The sequence below is a fragment of the Lepidochelys kempii genome, chromosome 7 (genome assembly GCF_965140265.1).
Source record: "Lepidochelys kempii isolate rLepKem1 chromosome 7, rLepKem1.hap2, whole genome shotgun sequence".
NCBI classification, from domain to species: Eukaryota; Metazoa; Chordata; order Testudines; family Cheloniidae; genus Lepidochelys; species Lepidochelys kempii.
This window is the reverse complement of record NC_133262.1, coordinates 3,805,194-3,819,977: the sequence shown is the minus strand read 5'-3', so window position 1 is coordinate 3,819,977 and position 14,784 is coordinate 3,805,194. Positions and strand designations below refer to the sequence as shown.

The 14,784-nt window shown below is 42.3% G+C and overlaps 1 protein-coding gene across 20 annotated transcripts in view; it reads left to right on the top strand.

The window, feature by feature from the left end:
- FHIT (fragile histidine triad diadenosine triphosphatase) overlaps positions 1-14,784 on the top strand; it is a 1,095,777-nt gene that overhangs the window by 132,537 nt on the left and 948,456 nt on the right. The window contains exon 1 of one of the 20 annotated variants that reach the window (XM_073350958.1): positions 11,180-11,565. The exons of the other annotated variants lie outside the window; for them this stretch is intronic. The gene's annotated coding sequence lies outside the window, so the exon portion shown is untranslated. Of the gene's footprint in view, positions 1-11,179; positions 11,566-14,784 lie in introns of those variants that run through there. 20 annotated transcript variants of the gene reach the window in all.

Below are 14,784 nucleotides of genomic sequence, written 5' to 3'. Positions count from 1 at the left end.
CTTTAGAACTTTTCAATATCAGAGCTAGATTGAAGCGTTAACTGTCTGTCACTTTACATCTGGATTTTCTCACGTGTTGTTTTTTCTGCTTCCTAACAGCTCCCCACTTTTCTGGAGCTTTTCCCCAGGGGTCGGGAGCAGTTAAGCCTTTTATTTTTGATGATGCTTTTCTCATCTCTCTCTACTTCTCTCTGTTCATTTTTCTCACAAGAAAAATCAACCTTTTCCTTCATTGTAACTGATAATGTTTTTGATTTTTCTCTCATTTTACTCTTACATTTATCAGCAGTTGCAACCACCCATAGAGCACACAGAATCTTGAAAAGCTTCCTGTCCATTGCAGCAAGAAAATGCTTACTTCACAAGGCAAAATGCATACTTCATAGTCTATCATATGTTCTTCTTGGACCTGTAAAGATTCTTTGACCAAAAGATGAAACAGATTTAAAGTTCAGTGTTAGGGATTCCAAAGTAAGGTTATTTAATAATTTAAGATTCTTCCTGCTTGTGATTTCAGTACACTATTCTAATACACTAGAGTCTTGCGTCAGGAAATTGCCACTTCTAGTGCTAAAAGGAAAGAAATACAATTATTTTTAGTTTTTTCATTTTTTCATAGAATGTCAGGGTTGGAAGGGACCTCAGGAGGTCATCTAGTCTAACTCCCTGCTCAAAGCAGGACCAATCCCCAATTAAATCATCCCAGCCAGGGCTTTGTCAAGCCTGACCTTAAAAACTTCTAAGGAAGGAGATTCTACCACCTCCCTAGGTAACGCATTCCAGTGTTTCACCACCCTCCTAGTGAAAAAGTTTTTCCTAATATCCAACCTAAACCTCCCCCACTGCAACTTGAGACCATTACTCCTTGTCATGTCCTCTTCTACCACTGAGAATAGTCTAGAACCATCCTCTTTGGAACCACCTCTCAGGTAGTTGAAAGCAGCTATCAAATCCCCCCTCATTCTTCTCTTCTGCAAACTAAACAATCCCAGTTCCCTCAGCCTCTCCTCATAAGTCATGTGTTCCAGACCCCTAATCATTTTTGTTGCCCTTCGCTGGACTCTCTCCAATTTCTTCACAACCTTCTTGTAGTGTGGGGTCCAAAACTGGACATAGTACTCCAGATGAGGCCTCACCAACGTCAAATAGAGGGGAACGATCACGTCCCTCGATCTGCTCGCTATGCCCCTACTTATACATCCCAAAATGCCATTGGCCTTCTTGGCAACAAGGGCACACTGCTGACTCATATCCAGCTTTTCGTCCACTGTAACCCCTAGGTCCTTTTCTGCAGAACTGCTGCCTCGCCATTCGGTCCCTAGTCTGTAGCTGTGCATTGGGTTCTTCCGTCCTAAGTGCAGGACCCTGCACTTATCCTTATTGAACCTCATCAGATTTCTTTTGGCCCAATCCTCCAATTTGTCTATTTGTTTGTCTTCAATGGCCTTCTAAAGCAGACGTACATTTTCTTCTAAGAGATTATCTTTTGCTAATAAAAAGTGCATATTGTCTCTACGGATTTTGATAACACTGCATCTTGGACTAGATAAAAAGTCTGTTTTAGACTGCCCCACTGTTATAAGTCATGAAATTCTTGATTGCCTTCAGCTGGGGAGGATCTTCTGATTTAATAGGTATATTCTTCAGACGCACGTAATTGAAAGACTTTTAATTTATGGTCTTGGCATTCACTTAGCACACACTGTACATGTGTTTATTCCTGTGAGGTCCTAACACTGGTTTTGTTTTGGATGCCTCAGTCATACCTTTTATTTGACTTCATGATTTACTGGATTTCTAGTCAATAATCTATTCCACCTTGTTCACCTAGATTTTTTAACTTTTACCTTGAGTAGTCAGAACAGTTGCATAACTTTAAAATACAGCATTTGGACATACTGATGTTAGAAACTGCTTAATTTGCACTTTTTTCTATATTTACTGGCAGAGGAAGACTCCCAAACTAATTTTCCCTCCAAGTTTAACTCAGTAAATTTTGTTTCCTGGAAAAAAAGGCTGTTTCCAAAAACATTTGAACTCTGCCATCAAACTACTAAACCAAAAGGATTTATTGCATGGTATGGGTTGTCCACTAGGACTCTGATAATTAAAGTTGTTATATTGTTTCCATTATAAACTCTAGGCTTTCAAAGGGGTTTTAACTCCATAGTGGTAAAATATCTTCTTAGATGAAGCCTGGCCTGCATGCTAGAATCCAAGTCTTTTAGATCAAGATTTTGCTGTTTTAAAATTAGGAGCATGTGTGTGATGTGCCATGCTCCCAGCCTGAGTACTGTACTCAGGTTTGAAATAATGGGTTTCCAGGGGCTATGGAGGAAGGAATCTAAACTGCCATGCCAACCTGCAGAGTAGTCCTGAAGCCACAAACACTACTGCAGGCCCTGAGGCAGGAAGGGCCTGCAGGGAAGGAAGCAGAAGGAGACTCCGCTGATTGGAAGGCATGAGATGCACTGTCCTAGGGATGGAGGTTCCACGATCACCACTACCAAGAGAAGGAGGCGGGTGATGGTGGTCGGGGACTCTCTCCTCAGAGGGACTGAGTTATCTATCTGCCGCCCCGAATGGGAAAACCAAGAAGTCTGCTGCTTGCCAGGAGCTAGGATTCACGATGTGACGGAGAGACTGCCGAGACTCATCAAGCCCTCGGACCGCTACCCCTTCCTGCTTCTCCACGTGGGCACCAATGATACTGCCAAGAATGACCTTGAGCAGATCACTGCAGACTACATGGCTCTGGGAAGAAAGATAAAGGAGTTTGAGGTGCAAGTAGTGTTCTCGTCCATCCTCCCCGTGGAAGGAAAAGGCCTGGGTAGAGACCATCGAATTGTGGAAGTCAACGAATGGCTACGCAGGTGGTGTCGGAGAGAGGGCTTTGGATTCTTTGATCATGGGATGGTGTTCCAAGAAGGAGGAGTGCTAGGCAGAGATGGGTTCCACTTAACGAAGAGAGGGAAGAGCATCTTTGCGAGCAGGCTGGCTAACCTAGTGAGGAGGGCTTTAAACTAGGTTCACCGGGGGAAGGAGACCAAAGCCCTGAGGCAAGTGGGGACGTGGGATACCGGGAGGAAGCACGAGCAGGAGAGTGCAAGAGGGGAGGGCTCCTGCCTCACACTGAGAAAGAGGGACGATCAGTGAGTTATCTCAAGTGCCTATAGACAAATGCAAGAAGCCTGGGAAACAAGCAGGGAGAACTGGAGGTCCTGGCACCGTCAAGGAATTATGATGTGATTGCAATAACAGAGACTTGGTGGGATAACTCACATGACTGGAGTACTGTCATGGATGGATATAAACTGTTCAGGAAGGACAGGCAGAGCAGAAAAGGTGAGGGAGTTGCACTGTATGTAAGAGAGCAGTATGACTGCTCAGAGCTCCAGTATGAAACTGCAGAAAAACCTGAGAGTCTCTGGATTAAGTTTAGAAGTGTGAGTAACAAGGGTGATGTTGCAGTGGGAGTCTGCTACAGACCAGTGGACCAGGGGGATGAGGTGGACGAGGCTTTCTTCTGGCAACTAACGGAAGTTACTAGATTGCAGGCCCTGGTTCTCATGGAAGACTTCAATCACCCTGATATCTGCTGGGAGAGCAATACAGCGGTGCACAGACAATCCAGGAAGTTTTTGGAAAGTGTAGGGGACAATTTCCTGGTGGAAGTGCTGGAGGAACCAACTAGGGGCAGAGCTCTTCTTGACCTGCTGCTCACAAACCTGGAAGAATTAGTAGGGGAAGCAAAAGTGGATGGGAACCTGGGAGGCAGTGACCATGAGATGGTCAAGTTCAGAATCCTGACACAAGGGAGAAAGGAGAGCATCAGAATATGGACCCTAGACTTCAGAAAAGCAGACTTTGACTCCCTCAGGGAACTGATGGGCAGGATCCCCTGGGAGAATAACGACGGGGAAAGGAGTCCAGGAGAGCTGGCTGTATTTTAAAAAATCCTTATTGAAGTTACAGGGACAAACCATCCCTATGTGTAGAAAGAAGAGTAAATATGGCAGGCGACCAGCTTGGCTTAACAGTGAAATCCTTGCTGATCTTAAACACAAAAAAGAAGCTTACAAGAAGTGGAAGATTGGACAAAGGACCAGGGAGGAGTATAAAAGTATTGCTCAGGCATGCAAGAGTGAAATCAGGAAGGCCAAATCACACTTGGAGTTGCAGATAGCAAGAGATGTTAAGAGTAACAAGAAGGGTTTCTTCAGGTATGTTAGCAACAAGAAGAAAGTCTGGGAAAGTGTGGGCCCCTGACTGAATGAGGGAGGCAACCTAGTGACAGAGGATGTGGAAAAAGCTAATGTACTCAATGCTTTTTTTGCCTCTGTCTTCACGAACAAGGTCAGCTCCCAGACTACTGCACTGGGCAGTACAGTATGGGGAGGAGGTGACCAGCCCTCTGTGAAGAAAGAAGTGGTTCGGGACTATTTAGAAAAACTGGATGTGCACAAGTCCATGGGGCCGGATGCGCTGCATCCGAGAGTGCTAAAGGAGCTGGCGGATGTGATTGCAGAGCCATTGGCCATTATCTTTGAAAACTCCTGGCATTCGGGGGAGGTCCCGGACGACTGGAAAAAGGCTAATGTAGTGCCCATCTTTAAAAAAGGGAAGAAGGAGGATCCAGGGAACTACAGGCCAGTCAGCCTCACCTCAGTCCCTGGAAAAATCATGTAGCAGGTCCTCAAGGAATCAATTCTGAAGCACTTAGAGGAGAGGAAAGTGATCAGGAACAGTCAGCATGGATTCACCAAGGGCAAGTCATGCCTGCTAATCTAATTGCCTTCTATGATGAGATGACTGGCTCTGTGGATGATGGGAAAACATTGGACGTGTTATTCCTTGACTTTAGCAAAGCTTTTGACACGGTCTCCCACAGTATTCTTGCCAGGAAGTTAAAGAAGTATGGGCTAGATTGTCAGGCTCAACGGGTAGTGATCAATGGCTCCATGTCTAGTTGGCAGCTGGTATCAAGTGAAGTGCCCGAAGGGTCAGTCCTGGGGCCGGTTTTGTTCAACGTCTTCATTAATGATCTGGCGGATGGCATAGATTGCACCCTCAGCAAGTTTGCAGATGACACTAAACTGGGAGGAGAGATAGATACACTGGAGGGTAGGGATAGGATGCAGAGGGCCCTAGGCAAATTAGAGGATTGGGCCAAAAGAAATCTGATGAGGTTCAGCAAGGACAAGTGTAGAGTCCTGCACTTAGGACAGAAGAATCCCATGCACTGCTAGACTAGGGATCGAATGGCTCGGCAGCAGTTCAGCAGAAAAGGACCTAGGGGTTACAGTGGACGAAAAGCTGGATATGAGTCAGTGTACCTTGTTGCCAAGAAGGCTCATGGCATTTTGGGCTGTATAAGTAGGGGCATTGCCAGCCGATCGAGGGACGTGATCATTCCCCTCTATTCGACATTGGTGAGGCCTCATCTGGAGTACTGTGTCCAGTTTTGGGCCCCACACTACAAGAAGGATGTGAAAAAATTGGAAAATGTCCAGTGGAGGGCAACAAAAATGATTAGGGGTCTGGAACACATGACTTATGAGGAGAGGCTGAGGGAACTGGGATTATTTAGCCTGTGGAAGAGAAGAATGAGGGGGGATTTGATAGCTGCTTTCAACTACCTGAAAGGGGGTTCCAAAGAGGATGGATCTCAACTGTTCTCAGTGGTAGCAGATGACAGAATGAGTATGGTTTCAAGTTGACAGTAATGGTCTCAGTAATGACAGTAATGGTCTCAAGTTGCAGTGGGGGATGTTTAGGATGGATATTAGGAAAAGCTTTTTCACTAGGAGGGTGATGAAACACTGGAATTTGTTACCTAGGGAGGTGGTGGAATCTCCTTCCTTTGAAGTTTTTAAGGTCAGGCTTGACAAAGCCCTGGGTGGGATGATTTAGTTGGGGATTGGTCCTGCTTTGAGCAGGGGGTTGGACTAGATGACCTCCTGAGGACCCTTCCAACCCTGATATTCTATGATTCTATGAGGAAGGATGGTCTTATGGTTAAGGCAGTGAATTTGGATACAGGAGACATGAACTCAGTGCCACAGGCTTTCTGTGTGATCTTGAGAAAGTTACTTAATATCTCGGTGTAACACTCTCTTAAATGCCTAAGTCCCATTGAAAGTCAATGAGACTTAAGGGCCTAAGTCACTTAGGTGCTTGAAAATTTTATCCTCTGTGCTTCAATTCCAATCTGAAAAATAGAGATAATCTCTTGTTTATGTGGACTGTAAATTCTTTGGACCAGGGACGTCTCTTGCTATGTGTATGAGTGGCATCTAGCCCAATTGGGGCCCAGATCTCAGTTTGGGACACTTGGTGTTACAAAAGTACAAATAAATAATAAAATAGCTCTTGCTGGTCCTTCCCTGCTGTGTTGCAGGGAATTGGACTCCCTGACACACCTGGGGAACGCACAATCTCTGCCTTCCTGAAATACAGAAGAAATGCACCGGATCATTTGTGTTTGAGATTTTCTGTAGATTTTGCAAGTGACAAACCAAGGGCATTTAACTTCTAAAAAGTGGATAGTGAAAATGCAGTAAGAAATGGTCATAAGAATTGTTCCTGTACATTCCCTGGCAGGCTTCTCAAAAGTATTCTGAATACTTATTTGACTGAAATGTGTTATGGATTTTGATTGATAACAACTATTATTGCCCAAAAAACTTGTCTAAATCCAGTAAGTTTCCCCCTGATGCTATAGTCCTTATGTTTTGTTTGGGTAAGACCTGGAGGACATAGCCCTCTGAGTAAAACACAATTTGCTTGGGTGCACAAAGTGTGGGGAGAGCATAAGGAGCTCCATGCCCGGGGCCAGCCACCATTTGATTCCTAATGCTGCTCCCAGCGGAGGGAGTGGAAGAGTCTCAAAGTGGAGTAGCAGTAACCATGCTTCCCTTGTATGCCTTGGCATGCCGGAAGATATTGTGCTTTTGTCAGGCACAGTGACTTAGAGTTTCAGCTGGAGCAGTGTTTGCTGCCCTCAGTGGCCCATGCCTTAGAGGCCCATTTGACTCCTAAGGGTATGTCTATACTGTAATTAAAACCCCGTGGCTGGCTCATGCCACCTGAGTCAGGATCTCGGGGTTTGGGCTGTTTTATTGTGGTGTAGATGTTTGGGCTCAGGCTGGAGTCCAAGGTCTAGGACCCCGTGAGGTCAGGGGGGGTCTCAGAGCTCGGGGTGCAGCCCAAGCCTGAATGTCAGCACTGCAATTAAACAGCCCTAGCCTGAGCCCTGTGAACCTGAGTCAGCTGGCATGGGCCGGCTGCAGGTTTCTAACTGCAGTGTAAATGTACCCTTAGTCATGTGTTTAAGGTCACATAGAAAATCACTAGAGTTGATGGGTGGCCGGAATCTCAGCTCTGCGCTCAGACATCTAGATTGCAGCTGCCTGTTTTACACTGTAGGTTTATAGATGTGGCTCCTTAAATCAGGTTTAGATTCCAAGGCTCCTTTTGAAGAGACAGTTCAAAAACTCCTGAAATCAGATAAAGTAATGCTTTCAAATTCCAAAAAAAATACTGCATTTTCCTACTGATAATATGGAACCAAACATAGGAGACTTATAACAATAATCCTAAATTCTGGGTCGTAGAAAAAGAATTCAAAAGTGACTCATGCTGTACTCTCCAACCAGAGTGCTGTGTAGCCCCCAATCATACCTCTCCCATGCTAATCCTATATAAAGATGTTCTCTTGCCTCTGTTTCATTGTGCACGAAAATACTTGTGCGCTTCTCATCTTGATAATTGTGGTGTCATTTGAATTTATTTTTTGAAGTTATGTAGCCACTAAAAAAATTAGATGAGAGATTTGGGGTTTTTAATTAAAGCGTGTAAAGGCTTTTCATCCATTAGGATGGCAGTATAAAAATGAATTGGAGAGGGGAATGGAGAAGCAGAGGGGAGAGAATGGGTGATGAATGGCTTTTGATATCTCAATGCTAACAACTGACAATGGCACCAGCAGAGGGATGCTTCTCTCATCTTCATCCTAGGGTGGCTATCTATTAGGATGAGGAATATGGTTCACTGCAAGTATTGCAGTAGGACCATGAGTCTTCTGAAGTCTTTATGATACTCTTGGATGCTGATGAAAGTTCTTTGATCAGATGAGCGTGGAGGAAAAACAGAAAAAGAATCTGAAATGATGAAAATTGATCATGCAGGACTGCATGGTACAATGAAAATAGAAAAGCTTCTATATTTTTTGAGAGAATTACTATGAAGCATTCACGTGGCAACTAATTTAGTTTAAATTTATAAAACTTTACAGATGTCAGGGAAACACTGAATCAGTTAGAGTTGGGGCGTGTGTGTGTGGTGGGTATTTATTGTGAGAATCAAAAAGGACAAAGTTCCACATTCATAGTAAAGTGCACAGATTTTCCCCCTCCGGATTCTATTACATACAACAAACAGTTAAGCTATTCACAATAGGTATGCAGTTTTGCTGCTTGATTTATTGTCCATTTAATTTAATTCACTGAAGGTGACCCTTTTATATTTTACTACAGAGACAAAGGTAAATCTTGGCTGGCTCAAATTATCCATGGCTATGTTGCACTTTTTAGTGGTCAAAAGTTATGTTGTCATGCTCAACTTGCTTTGATATGACCAGGCTTGAGAAGGCTGACCACAATTGACGGTGGTGTAATTTCCCAACCACAAACACACACTGTCAGATAGTGACCATAGTGACCATGGTTTACAGCCATAATCTGGTTAAGGTACTGTTGGAGAGGCAGCTTTGTCTAATGGTTCCTTAGAACACAGGACAGAGACTCAGGGCGTTAGCCACAGCTCTTAGTAATGGATGGTTCAGAGCCATATTGTTCTAGATGTAACATATGAAGGAACAGTGCCCTAAGAGATAGCTTATCCCTTAGGTCTCTATGCAGGGAAGTTTTCAGATGAACTATCCTTCAGGTTAGTTCCAACAGTGCTCCTGACTAGCTCTGCAGGCTAGTGTAGAGGAGGAGGGTGGGGCCATGGCCTTGCCTCTTCCTTCCCTTTAAGGGCAATTTGTGATCTTGGGAGTCATGGACAGAGCTCTCCCAAGTGATGGGAGTTTGACTGTCCCTTTTCTTTTCATGAGGTACATACAACAAAGGCATCAGGGAAGACTCCTTGTGTCCCATCCCCATCTCTTCAAGGCATAGGCCAATCTCTAATGAACAGACTTGAAGAAACTTTCTTTCAAGGCAGGTTATCACATTACTGTCTATTGCAGAGTTTCTTGCATCTTTCGTCTGGTACTAGCAACTGTCAGAGACAGGCTATTGAAATAGATGTTGCACAGTTCTGATCCAGTATGGCAATTCCCATGTAAGATAAAAATGTTTAATAGAAGTCATTTTCCCCAGAAGACCACCTTCTTCAAATCATAAACCTAGGTAGTTTAATCACTAAATGCTGATTGCACCCTCTTTCCAAATGACATGGGCTTAATGATGTAATTTTGGCTTGAGTCCAGATCTAATTTAGGATTAATGCTCAGTCTAATTAGAATTATTTGAATTTTCTAGTAGAAGTTTGACTCTGGTTGCTGGATAGATATAGGTCAAATCTTGTGTCTTTGCATATTAATGCCAATCCTGAAAAGGTGTCTGGTTTTCATAGCAATACATTTTAATGACTTCTGTTTGTACAACATTAGCAAACATCTGGCGTTATCAAAATTTGTAGACAAAGTCAGTTTGCTGGGGAGAAGTCTGTCCATTTCTACTTAAAATGACCCCAAATAAACATTCCCATGTTTACAACCCTCTTAAGCCCAAATACAGTTTTGTGTGTGTAATCTCAATGTCTTTGCATTATTAAATTGTAATTTCTTAGAAAATATATCTATAAGATATATTTGTATACACACAATTCATTAGGTCTTAGGATAATAGAAATATTTTTCTTGTACTAACAGACATGTCTGTTAGTAGAAGTAATATAAAAGCTGTGTTGTATTTTCGTAACTTGTGAAGTACCTGCTGTGTTTCTGTATTCTGCATTAGAATATGGCTTGCCAGAGAAACCCCGAGAATATATGTATTCATACTCATTTCTGCTTGTGTAATCTGTGTAGTAAACTTCATCAAGGCTTGGAAACAAACCCAAGGAAAAATCTAGTAAATCTGTTCTGCTCTCTTGTATTTATATCATCCATCTGTAGAATAAATATCCAGTTATTCCCTTATGCTGGAGTTTAAATCTTGTTCACAATCAATGTTAGAGTTCTTAAAAAAGTAGTGCCAGAATTGCCTGGACCTGGCTCCCTATTCCAGAGGAAGAGATGGCAGCTCAGTAACCTATACCGAATCGGAGGGGACCCTCAGCTGTCTTCTGGAAGGAGAGATGGAAACCCAGGCTACCGAGCTGTCATCTCTCCTTCTGGCAGGCCTGGAAGTGGAAGAGGTTGAGGTGGCAGCATGAGGGGATGGCATTCTTGTCTCCTCCACTTCTGCTTCCAGGCCTGCTCTGGAAGAAGAAAGGGTGGGTCAACAACCTTGCCCAGGTTACTGAGCCGCCTTCTCTTCTTCCAAAGCCGGGAGCCGGGTCAGAAGTATGTGTTCCAGCACAACTGGAACTGTTCATGTTCCTTGTTTTGCTGCAGTTTTGTGGTGATAGTTTTTAATTATTCTGCGCCTTTTCCATGTGAGTTCTGTCACTGCTGATAATCTTTGCGTAAAACAGTTTAAAAAGTTCTTACTATTTAACAGCAATTAAGATAGCAACAAATACATGAGTAGTATTGTCTGATTTACTGTTCCCTAGCAGGCCATCCACAAAATATTCTGGGCCATAATGTACAATTAGCTGGTGCTAAAGAATTAATCTGATTTTACAAGTATTCCCCCCATCTCATGGGTATTTATAAGGGAAGGAAGATTATAGCGCAAAGTTCAGGTGAAGAGTCTAACATTTCTGAAAAGCATAGAGAGGTTGCAAATAGAGTCTGATCCTCTCCTCCACATCCATGATAGCATTGATGTAAGCTAGATGCAAAATGCAAAGTCTGATGTTGTGACCCTAAGTGAAAGCTGCTCCACAGATGAACTGTTGTTGGAGCAATGATTACAGCCATTTTCCATAGCAGCATGCCCGTTGTAGTGCTTCAGAAATTCCTCAAGTGAGATGATTACCCAGTCACTACTAAGTTATGTGCAGTTCTCTCTTCATCAGATCAACAACCCCGAATGGGAGTGAGCAGGTATTGGCAGTTTTACTCTTTAAGAAACACAGTTTTGCTAGCGCCTTCAGTCTCAGTTCTGTCTCCTGCTAAGTCTCTTCCTTTCGTTGTGGTGAAAGCACAAGATGAAGCAACAGTAGAGATTTGGATAGGGAAAAGCAATTGCATCAATTGCCAGGACTAGGTATATATGTTACTGGTTGGGAGTGTTATGGATCCTGATAGTGAGGAATCCAACACAACAGATTTGTGGTGTGGAAAAGAGATCCACATTAAAAGTACTGACTTATTTATTTTTGTGAATTATGATTTTTTTCCCCAGATGCCAGGTTTATGCCGTGCAGTACTCCTGATGTAAGAAGGTAACGTTCAAGCAGATAGTGGGTCAGAAATTATCAAAGGAAAGTTTTTGTGTTTTGGATTTTTTAAACTGTGACATTGAAACTCTGCATTCATTCTTTAAGAAACAAGAAATCCTATTGACTCAGATTTTGTGTCTAACCTAACCAATGGTGCTATACAAAAGCCTTTAATGTACTACCTCAACAATTATGCTTGATCATAATCAGTGAAGTGTGCCACCTTTTACATTCAGTAATGTGATCAGTTAAATCATTTAATAGGTTCTTTTCTGTAGACAGTGATACATAAGTCCTGTGTGGTTCGTTGTAATAAATCAATATAATTTGCCTGGCTCTTCAAATATCTAACAAGAAATAGCACCAACCTTGAGTATTGTAACCCAGGAAATAAATTAAGTTTTCAGAGTTTCCACAGAGGCAGCTGCTATACCGTACAATCAGAGTTCCATAGCAATTTCAAAACCACCACCCTCTAACTGGAAGGACGGTTTCATGCTTTGCACCTTGATGGGGGAAATAACAATGGGAGTGCTGTCAAGCTTTTGTTGCTCTACAATTGTGTCTTTAAAAATGACAGCATACAGTATGGATAACCCATCGAGAAAAACATGTATGCATTTGGAATGTTTAATAAGCACTGCTAAAATAGAGAGGCCTTTTTGTAGCAGTTGTGTTGACACTGAGTCACATACAAGAAAAAATATTCTTTGGGAACAAATATTTTGTGTATAGTTTTAAAATTTTGTTCTAAGTTCTTATATCACACCCTCACAATGATATCTGAGCATCTTTGAAAGCATAAAAATAAACAAAGAGATTTTTTATAAATGATAGTGTAACCAGCTGTCTCCCATGAACCTCCTCATAACCTATGGTCATGCTACAGGCAACCTGCCTCAGTTTCTCCTCTTAGACTGTTCACATAAACTTCAGGCTTTTTCTTGGTCAAAAAATACCCCTCCTTGGGGACTGGGTTCATTAATATAAAATAAACTGTAAATAAAACTCAGCCCCTGCAACAAAGTCTATTCAGAAGTCCACACAATCCAAGGTTTCTCTTTCTTCTCCCAGACCTTCCTGCCTGGAGCCTTTGCAGTCTCTCCCAGGCCTTCCTGCCTGGAGAGCTTACCTTGGTCTCTGCAGATTACACCACAGCTTCCTGAGTTTTCCCCCTTTCACTGCAACTTCCTGCTTGTTTTATAATGGAACCGACTCGATTCCACACAGGTGGGATTCATCCTGTAATCAGAGTGGGCGAGGTCAGGGGTGCTGGAACAATTTTTATAGTGGGGGTGCAAAGAGCCATTGAACCAAACTGTAAACCCTGGATATAATGGAAACCTCTTTAAGTCAGGGGGTGCTGCAGCACCCCGCACCCGTAGTTCCAGTACCTATGGGCTTAGCCGCAGGCTCTTCAGCCCATGGGGTAAGCTTCTGTTACACAGAGTTTTCTCTCCATTCTTTCTCTAGAAAAGTTATATTTTCTGTTTTTTATTTGGTTTTTAAATAGAAAAATGTGCTAATATTTATGTGATACTGTGCATGAAACTGAGGTTGAAGAAGTGATTGTTGCAGTTGGAACAAAATGTGGTGTGGGTTGCAATCTGTATTAGGTCCTGCAGGAATGAACTCTGCAGTCTTGGTGTGGCTTTTGAGGAAGATTGCCATCTCTTAAGAGCTGTCTCTAGTCCTATTACCAGCAGGAGAGTGAGTTTGTGTGTGTGGTTTTTGGAAAAAAAAAGGGGGGGGTGAGAAAACCTGGATTTGTGCTGGAAATGGCCCATCTTGATTATCATACACATTGTAAAGAGAGTGGTCACTTTGGATGGGCTATTACCAGCAGAAGAGTGAGTTGGGGGGGGGGGGCGGAGGGTGAGAAAACCTGAATTTGTGCTGGAAATGGCCCAACTTGATTATCATACACATTGTAAGGAGAGTGATCACTTTAGATAAGCTATTACCAGCAGGAGAGTGGAGTGGGAGGAGGTATTGTTTCATGGTCTCTGTGTATATAATGTCTTCTGCAGTTTCCACAGTATGCATCCGATGAAGTGAGCTGTAGCTCACAAAAGCTTATGCTCAAATAAATTGGTTAGTCTCTAAGGTGCCACAAGTACTCCTTTTCTTTTTGCGAATACAGACTAACACGGCTATTACTCTGAAATCTAGTCCTATTGAGTTCAATGAGAGTTTTGCCATTCACTTCAACAAGGCCAGGATTTCACTGACATCCTTCACCCTTAAGGTAAGCAGTTCCATTCTGAAGGAGAAGAGATGTTGAAGGCAATCTGTGTCTCAACAGTTGAGGCGTTCCCTAAGGTAACAAGAGGTGCTAAGCTTGACTTGGTTGAAACTTGGATTTCTGCTCCATGGGAAATTCTGAAATGTTGAAACTTGTTTTTGTTCTGAATTGGAATAAAACCAAAAAAAGTCAAACTCTCCCATGAAATTAAATTTAAAAAATGTTTTGAGTCAATTGAAATATTTCCATTTCAATAAAATTGAAACACTTTGTTTTGACTTTGGCTTTTAAAAAATTGTTTTTATAATGTAAGATAAATTACAAATGACTATCCATTTCAAAACAAAAACTCGAAACATTCGAACATCGAAACAGAATGTTTCAACTTTAACAAAATGCTTTTTTAATTTTTTTTCCAAAACTTAATTTTGTCTAAACCAGCATGTTCCTGTGGAATGTTTTGATTTTGACAAAACAATATTTTCTGATGGAAAAATGTTCTGATGGAAAAATTTTGATCAGATCTATTCAGTCCTGCAAGATCATGAGCACTCTAACTACCTATGCAGCAAAGTACTTAAGCAGGTGCTTAACTTCAAGCATATCAGTTGTTCCATTGCTTTGCTGCATTGGGGACAGAGTGCTCAGCAGCTTACAGGATTGAACACCAGGACTCCACACATTTACAGCCTGAAAAAATAATAAGACAAAAAGACTTCATGCTATGTGGCTGTGGGATGATGAAGGATTTACTGTTCATGTGTTAAGCTTCATCGGAATGCTGTTGGCTAGCCAGTCATTTTTCCATTTATGCTCAACTTTTTAAAGTTGCTTTGTCCTTTCTTTAAATATACACACTCTTCAAAAAGCACTTTTAAATTAAGACTAAAATTTGTCATTCATTTCTCTAACATTTCGTGAATGTGCTGGATTGAATGTCCTGGAGAAGGAAGTCCTTTATCAATTTGCATCTTTTT